This window comes from Heptranchias perlo, chromosome 7 (genome assembly GCF_035084215.1).
Source record: "Heptranchias perlo isolate sHepPer1 chromosome 7, sHepPer1.hap1, whole genome shotgun sequence".
In the NCBI taxonomy this organism is placed as follows: Eukaryota; Metazoa; Chordata; class Chondrichthyes; order Hexanchiformes; family Hexanchidae; genus Heptranchias; species Heptranchias perlo.
In genome coordinates, this window is record NC_090331.1 from 51595598 (window position 1) to 51604980 (window position 9383).

The 9383-nt window shown below is 41.9% G+C and overlaps 1 long non-coding RNA gene across 1 annotated transcript; it reads right to left on the reverse strand.

Moving 5' to 3' along the window:
- Positions 1-2514: 2514 nt before the first annotated feature.
- On the reverse strand, positions 2515-4666 carry LOC137323305 (uncharacterized). The gene is made up of 3 exons (XR_010963339.1): positions 4509-4666; positions 3845-4006; positions 2515-3170 (listed from the first exon to the last, which is right to left on the reverse strand). It is a non-coding gene; the product is annotated as an uncharacterized lncRNA (long non-coding RNA).
- Positions 4667-9383: the final 4717 nt, after the last annotated feature.

The following is a 9383-nucleotide window of genomic DNA, read 5'->3' on the forward strand; positions in this document are numbered from 1 at the left end:
TGGCAGCTGCAAAGGTCCATTTGACAGGTGGTGGGGAGAACCTCACTCATTGCAGGAGGCCACTCTGTCACTTTGGACAAAGTTTGGCCTCCACCACCCTCCTCCTAACAATAAAATTCACCAACTTGCACACTTACCCCGGTGTCCAGACACATTTACCTACCTTGCGGACCCCCTCGAATGTACATCTTCCGGATGGGGGCTGCCGTAGCTGCAGTCATGACCTCCTCGGAGGACGAACAGCATCACCAGCCTCGCCGGCCACGCCGTCTACTCTGACACGTGGAGCCCCACAACACAGTGCTGTGACACATCCACCTGCACAGCAGGAGGGAGGGCAACTGCAGAGAGAGATGCGTCGCAGAAGGCACTACACTCGCCACAGGGTCTACAGACCGAGGCTCAGCTTCCTGGACCTCTCAGAGCAGCAGTGCACACGGAGGCTCAGAGTCACTCGACATGTAGTCGTGGACATCTGCAGCCTCCTTCATGCCGAGCTGCTCCCGGCTGGCCCGAGCACCATCTTCATACCTGTCGCTGTCAAAGTCACCACTGCCCTCAACAACTTCTCCTCCGCATCCTTCCAGGGTGCCACCGGGGACATCGCTGACGTCTTTCAGTCGTCTGCACAAAAGAGCCCTGCAAATACACCTACACCCACTCTGCAGTGACACAATGAGTGGCATCAGCTGTGGGTCCTCATAGTGATCCTCAGGAAAGGGCATTATTGCACAAACCAGACAAGATTCCCAAAGACATGGCAGTAGTGGTGCCAATATAATATGTTATGTGAGTTGATCAGAAATTAAGTACAGGTAAAAACCATGACAAACCCTCAAACACCCTTGTGCATCCCCTTCATGCTCACAACATGTTTGCCTTACGCTTCCTACTGCACATATGTGATGCATGCCCTGTGGCTGCAGCACAGGTAGTGGCAGGTTGAGTGAGGCTGACTGTGAAAGAGATGCATGAGAGGGTGAGTATGGGATGGAGCCATGAGATTGTATGAGGATTGGGTTGAGTGGTAGTGGTGGGATGAATACTGGCGAGGTGAGTAAGTGCAGGTAAGATGAGGATGAGCTTTGAGTGGGTGTAAGGGGTGATGTGATAGAGTAGTGTGGGCAGTGTAGAAGGAGATGTGGGGTGGGGGCAGTGATGTGGCAACCGGAGTGTAGGGGAATGAGTAAGTGTACTCACTTCGGCTGACCTACTTAGGTGATTGAAGTGCCTCCTGCACTGTATGCAGGTGCGTGATATGTTGGTGGTGCAGGTGACCTCCTCTGCCACCTCGAGCCAGGCCTTTTTGGTGGCAGAGGCACCGCTTCCTCCCGCCCGCCGGGGGGAAGATCTCTGTCCTCCCCCTCCTCCTCACCACATCCACTAATACCTGGAGTGAGGCATCATTAAACCTGGGAGCAGCCTTCCCCTGGGCTGCTCCATGCTGTAATTTTTCCTATTTCCTGCAGCATCAGTCAGTGGAGGACTGCCCCTTTAAATAGGGCTCCTCCAGCTGACAGCCTATGCTGCGCATGCGCAGTCCGCCCACTGCGCAGCTTTCCAGCACGAAACCCGGAAGCACAGGTAAGTGGCTCCAATTAGCCTGCGATTCTGTGCGGAGCACCCCGATTTCACTGGGCGCGTACCCACGTGCCCAGTCGACCCCCCGCTGCGAACCTGCCACCTTCCTAATATCGGGCCCAAAGTAATTATTGAACATGTCCGCCATTTCCTTATTTTCATTTACAAAATAAATGTCCTTATTTTCATTCAGTCCCTCTGCTGAACTTTATTTACATTACACATACAGAAGTGTCAGTTCGATTCAGTTGGTATCAGTCTGACCTCTGAGTCTGGAAAGTTGTAGATTCAATCCCCAGTACAGACTTGAGCACATAATCTAAGCTAACACATCAGTGTAATGCTGAGAGAGTGTTGCATTGTTTGAAGTGCTGTCTTTTAGATGAGATGTTAAACCAAGGCCCCGTCTACCTGCTTACATTGATAGGAATCTTACAACACCAGGTTATAGTCCAACAGTTTTATTTGAAAATCACAAGCTTTCGGAGCTTACCTCCTTCGTCAGGTGAGTGAGTGAAGGGTTCTAAGATCTCATAGCATATATTAGCCTGGGAGACGATCACAGCAATCAAAGGTGTTGTTGGTGTTCAGACAGGTTAGCCACGGAAAACATTACATCCCAGTATACTGAATACACAATGGGTCAGATTACAAAGCCAGAGAGAGAAAGAGACCCAAAAGGCAGAGAGAGAGAGAGAGAGAATGTCCAGTTGTATTAAAAACAGATAACTTTTTTTCCGCTGGTGGGGTTACGTGTAGCGTGAAATGAACCCAAGATCCCGGTTGAGGCCGTCCTCATGGGTGCGGAACTTAGCTATCAATTTCTGATCAACGATTTTGCGTTGTTGTGTGTCTTGAAGGCCGCCTTGGAGGCCGTGTTCTCCTGACGAAGGAGGTAAGCTCCGAAAGCTTGTGATTTTCAAATAAAGCTGTTGGACTATAACCTGGGGTTGTAAGATTCCTTACATTTGTCCACCCCAGTCCATCACCGGCATCTCCACATCATGCTTACATTGATGTGAAAGATCCCATGATACTATTTGGAGTTCGCCTCGTGTCCTGGTCAACGTTCTTCCCTCAACCAACACTATCAAAAATAAATTATCTGATCATTCATTCAGTTGTTGTTCATGAGATTTTGCTGTGTACAAATTGGCTGCTGCATTTGATTCATTTCAAAAGTAATTCATTGGTTGTAAAGAGCTTTCGGGCATCATGAGTAGTGGTAATGCACTATATAAGTGCCCTTATTTTTTTTAACATAGTACCAAACACTACAATCATGTTGCCACATATTCCAAGTTTTCAACATAAATGTCAAAGGAAATAATAGGGTCTAATTTGACTGATGTTTGTACATTTCATTGAATGAATTCATCCAATAGTATTTCCCTAATGTTCACCCTTTCAGAACTAGTTATATGTCCATTCTTTGCAAGGGATAGATATAGTTTTAGTTACTCCATGGTCCTGTTTCTCAGGATTACAAAGAAGTCTCTGATGCTGTCTGGAATGCTTTTTGCTTCAGGTATCTGTGTATCGATGTAACCCAAAGTGCTAGGTTGAGGCTTTCTGGATGTCTATTTTTTCTGACAGCAGAGGCAAAGAGAAAAGACAGGTTAACATTTTGGATGTAAGATCCATTCTTAGATTGAAATGATATCATCTTTACTGATACTGACAAAATTGCTCTGTATTTCCAAAAAATTTTCATTTTATTTTAGATATCCAGCATTTGCACTTCTTTCCCCTTTTATTTGTCATTTTCTGTTGGTTTGAGAATACGAAGAGGATGATGTCTGTTTATTCTTACAGAACTTGGGATTCGTATAACATATGATTAAGGTGTTGAAACTTCTTGTTGCCCTATTCCATCAGTCTTTGAATCTTTTGCTCAGACTTGGTCACCTTCACTCAGAATTTAACTCTGAAATTATAGTTTTCTATCTGACTAGACTTATATTCATCTTTTACCTGGAAGCTGGCTAAATATAGCTACCGAGGAGTGGGATTTTCTAACACAGGCAACACAAATCTCTATGTGATGAGGGAGAAAAAAACTCCCCAGCTCCTCATCACTATCATCTCTGTCCCCCTTTCATGTGCTGCATCTGCAGGAAAGGATGGTAGAAGGTACTAATGGGTTAGCATTATCCTCATGAGATTAAGGAGACAATAAAAGTAGGGGGGGGGGTGCAAGGTTGTGACTGACTGATGGTTCATAGGGGTGCCAGGGTGACAATGTAGGTGCTCAGTTACTAACCTGGCACTGGCAAGATGCTGCTGACCTCGCCACCTCCCATAGTTATAGCCAAATGAGCATCCACGAGCTGCATGGCCTTGTCCTTGAAGGGCGTGAAGGGTTTGAAGGTGGGGATGTCCTCTCTGGTGACCTGGCTTTGGCAGGCATTGTGTGCCAATTTCTCTAGCAAAAAGATAAGTAAAAAGATAAGTGCAGTGTGAAGGGTTAGTTGTGCAAGTGTTGCTTCAAGAGGGTGAAAAGTATGCTGGTACCCAGGGTAGGCAAGGAAGTAAAGGAGAGCATGGTCAATGTGCCAGCCTTGGTCAGGTCATTGGACATCTCGCAGCACTGTTCTGCAGTCCTGGGGTGGGGGAGTTGCCCCTCGGAGACAGTGCCACCTCCCTCCAAGCAGCATGAGTGACAGTCCTGTCCTGGCAGGCTTGGTGGAACGTATACCCTGGAATCTATGCCTCCTGCCTTCAAGCTCCTTGAGTAGGCTTTGGAGAACTGCATTAATGAATTTCTGCATTCTTCTCCTGAATAGAGTCCTCCCCTATTGCCCTCTGGGCACCGATGGCACTTGACTGGTTATGATTCTGTCCAAATTTAATGAAATATTGGTAAGACATGCAGTGAAATAATTTGAGACAAAAATGAGAAAGCAAAGCACTGTTCCCTGTGTTACCTGCTTGTTCTCCAGTCTGCTATATAGAAGTTTCCTGGTGGATCAGCTGCTTACACCACTTTACATGGGTTTTACGTCAATGCCTGCACCAATGATGTGCCCATGAACATACCCAGGAAACTTCCTCTGCAGGCCACTGGTGAATGCAGCGTTTTTCTTAAACTGTCAAAGGGGGTGAAAATCACATTAATAAAATTCTAGGCCCTACACTCAATGTGTAGTTTTTGGCTGCTGAACAAACTACTCTATCTGGGTTTGAATCCATCTCAGACTTATTGGATGAAAGTATTACTCTTTCTTGTGGCTGTAATGAGCTTGTATGAAGTAACTAGATTTTTTTTGTGCTGTGGGCCCTATACCAATTCTTTTCTTTGAAAAAGACAAAAGATCCTGTATGAAATCAGTTTTGCTGTTTTTTCCACTGTGGGCCCTGTGTCTATTATTGGGCATGAAAAAATTATCTTTGTAAGGCCATGAAAATGGCCATGGAAAGTTCAAAAAGTGCTTTAGGTGATGCTCTTCTGAAATTCAGGTACATTGTTGGGGAAGAGTAAAGAGGTTTACTCTGTGCTTATGTCTAATGTTAGCACTGGGTATAAATTTTGAAAATTATTCCATTCCCCATTGATGGTGGTTGCAGTCCTATCCCAAACCTCTCAGCATAAGGATGAAATTTGGATAGTAGGTAACAACAATGACATTCGATTGGGAGTTAACAATTAACAACACCAACAAATCAGATGCATTATTTATGGAACTTTGATCAGGCTCAAAATAAAATACGTGGCATTTTTTACAATCACCAGGTCCATTCTTCTGTCACTTTAACTGAAGATCATCTGAGAATTGCATAAATCTATAGGATTTAATTCATGTAAAACATTCATTTTAATCAGATAAAAAAATTTAAAACTCAGAAAATTCAAGATTCATAAGCTATTCTTTCAAAAGAATTAAAATAATGGAAGGTTTAATGGCATCCTCTCCCTTAACAAGTCTTGTTTTAGCTAATGAGGAACTGTGCCAATGAACCATTGCCTCAGTCTATGTGATATTCTGATGATAGTGGTATGTAACAGTGTTAGACCTGTGCCTACGACAGTAAAGGGAGGACAGATTATCTCAGATAGAGGTCCTTTCTTATACCACTGTTGCTTTGACCTATAAAGGCCGATTCTTCACTCCCTTCAAGAAGCAGAGCTCACAGGAAACGCATCGTGGGAAATTGTGGGTGCACTGCCCTAGATTTTCTACCTATTACTAATGGATGGAAAATTCATGGACTGTGAGCCCGCTATGCACTCCTTGTGAGTGGCCTCCTGGTTAGGAGATTGGAATCAGCTCTAGTCATTCATTCTAATTTAAATATTCTACACCAAGAAATGTATTTGATCTATATGGAGCAAAGCAATAGTTTGAACACTGAAACCTATATGCACATAATAATGAATAGATGTCTTCATGTTTAAATTGTAATGTGGTCAACTTGTTTTGTTGGAATATTTGCATGTTACCATACAAGATTCTAATTTTTAACAATGTAAACCAAAATTAAAAATTGGAAAAGCTGGTGCAGTTTAAAAAGAAAATGTTTTCATGATATTTTGTGATGTTCAACTATCTTATGTTGATCTGTCCTCTGAACAATGCGATAGAGAAAAAGAAATTTACAAACCATACCTAGAAATGTAAACTCTTAATTAACTTCCAAAAGATTTGTGCAGATGCAGAGTGTCTGCCTGCAGTTTTGTAGGGCAGTATTATTGCTATTCTGGGATTTGTTACGGTTCAAAGGACTCGTGTCAGGTCATCAATTGTACCTTAAAAGATTATAACATTTGGCAAAGTGCACCTGTTACTCTAGTAAACATGGCGTCAGGATATTGCAATTAGAATCTATAATAATTGCTCCGGATTTGTTCTGAATTACATGGTATGGAGATGGCAGCCGTAGTGCTGTGCAGAGATTCTAAGTGAAAAACAGACAAGCTTACATCACAAAGAATTGTATTGTGAAGCTTTTAGTGCCTTATAAAGCGTGGATAATGACTTGTGCTTGAGATGCATCTATCCCCAATATAATGTCCCAAGCTTCAAACTGCAACATTTATTTCTTGGCTTAGTTGCCTTGTGACATAGATTTTTGTAATAATCAGCTACAAAAGAGGATGATCTAATATCCTAATTTTTTTAAAGAGCTATTATATGTAGTATTATAAAAGTCAAATTCACTGTTCAACAACAGATTAAGTTCATAAAAACATTTAAAAGCTACATTTAAATTAATAGGGCTGAAGGTACTAGAATACTTTGTCCATCTATTTATGTATCTATTCATCTATATATTTAATGAAGAACAATTTCATTGACAAATTAAATTGATAAACAGCTAATGTATCAAAGTCTAATCTTCCTGTATGCATGTGCCACAGGATCTAATTATACTTTAGTTGCTATACTAATTAACACTAGTCTTTATAGGTGATGATATTATCTAAAACCTTGAATTCTAATGATCTTCACCACCTCCTTTGGGTTCTGATCCCTCACTTTGAAGATCGGCCTCCATTGCTGGCTGTTAGGAGGTACCCAGGAGATACTTGAACAACTGACTTTACCTTTCTGTGAGAAAGTGCCTTGCTGCCACTCAACACTCACTCTAGAAGGCCCAGCTAATTATGAGGTACAGTGCAACACCACAAATCTGATAATCAAGAATTAGAAATAACCAGCAATAATCCCCCACCCCTTCAGCCAAGCTGTGTTTCTTATCTTTAAAGGCCTTCTGCACATGCATCATCTTGGATATCAAGAAGGCTGTACCAAACTGTAAGTTGTTTGCAAATTTGGACCGGATTTGTTCCAAGGATGTAAGAAGACATAAAGAGCTGTGAGCAGGTAATGAATAGAATGGAGATGGAATATCTTCTGAAAGACTTGGACCAATTATGTTAATGGATCAGATATGGCACATAGACTTTACTATAGATAAAAGTAGGGTAATACACACATGAAGAGATAATCATAATCAGGTGTATAACATAAAAGGGACCTATTGTAAAATAGGCAGTAGGAAATAAATGCTTCCACTTAAAAGAGAGGTATGGTCCTTTTTAAAAATTCATTCTTGAATTGTCATCCTTGGCAAGGCCGGCATTTATTGCCCATTCCCAGTTGCCTTGTTAAGGTGGTGGTGGGTTGTCTTCTTGAACCACTGCAGCCCATGTGATCAAGGTACTCCCACAATGCTGTTAGATAGGGAGCTCCAGGATTTTGACCCAACGATGATGAAGGAACGGCGATGGTGTGTGACTTGGAGGGGAACTTGGAAGTTATGGGTTCCCATGCACCAGCTGTCCTTGTCCTTCTAGGTGGTGGAGGTTGCGGGTTTGAGAGGTGGTGCTGAAACTGTTTGTAAACCAAAATGAACTAACTAAAATAACCAAATCAAATTAAAACAGTAAATCAGGGAAATCAAAACAGAAATTCCATGTAGTACTCACCAGTACAAGAAAGACATTCACTGAGCTTGTAGATACTGCGTGTTGGTACTTAAGGGTCACCCAGGCATAAATTACAGCTCAAAACACAAGCAAATAATTGGAGGGACCCTTTCTTAACATGAAAGAGTCCTATTTTTATGTTAGGCCAATAGGCCCTTAAAGGAGCCTATTGGCCTAACATAAAATTAGAATTTCAGGGAGTTAAACAAAACAAACTTAACAAAAGTAACTAAAATCAAATCAAAACAGGAAAAGAAGGGGGAATCAAATCTGCACCGGTGTTTTTCACATTAGCAACACAGTCTAATTACATTCTCCAGCTCACTCCCCATACCTATTAATGTTCATCTTTTTCAAGTAACAATCTAATTATTTTAAAAATAATTCATGGACTCTGCCTCAGCAAGAGTTAACAGCAGAGAATTCTACATTCTAACCATCTCTGTGAAGACACTTTTTGTAACCTCCACTCATTTTTCTGATTATCTTAAATTTGTGGTGACTTGTTATCATCTTGCTGACCAGTGGAAATAATATATTGCTATTTACCTTATAACCCTTCGTAATCTTGAAGTCCTGTATCAGGTCACCCCTCAACTTTCTCAGCTCCAGTGAAAGAAACCTGGACTTTTCAACTCTCTCTTCATAACTATAACCCCTCATTCTTAGTAGCATCCTAGTGAATCCACACTGCAATTTTTCTAATGCTTTTACATTCCTCCTTTAGTGAGGTGTCCAAAACTGTACACAATACTTCAAATGTGACCTAAGGTCTATTACAAGTTCAACATTACCTCCTTGCTTTTGTATTCCATGCCTCTAGATACAAAACCAAGGCTTCCATTGCCATTTTATGGCTGTATCTACTTGTTCGACCATCTTTAATGACCTGTATGTCTGCACACCAAGGTCCCTCTGCTGCTCTATTCCATTTTAAATCTTACCATTTGAGGTGTATTTCCTTTACATATTCATACTTCCATAATGTATTACTTTTCATTTTTCTACAGTAAGTTGCATCTGCCATCTATCTGTCCACCCTGTACCCTAACTATGTTTTTTTTGAGTCTTTCACAATCCTCATTACAATTTGCTATACACCCCATACCAAGTGAGCTGGTACACATATATTGGTGTTCAAGGATCACCTTGGTGCGAACTATAGTTTGAAACCTGGCCAGTCAATGGCATCCTGCCTAGTGATCTTCTGCATCCTGGCCTTGTAGATGGCAGATTTGGCCAAACTAAGGATTAGACCTACCAAATAGTTCAAGGCCATGTTCTGCCGCATGCCCACCCATTTTTAAAACCCTTCCTATTTCCCGCTGTACGGACATATTGCAATCATATTCAAATAATGGATATACATCAT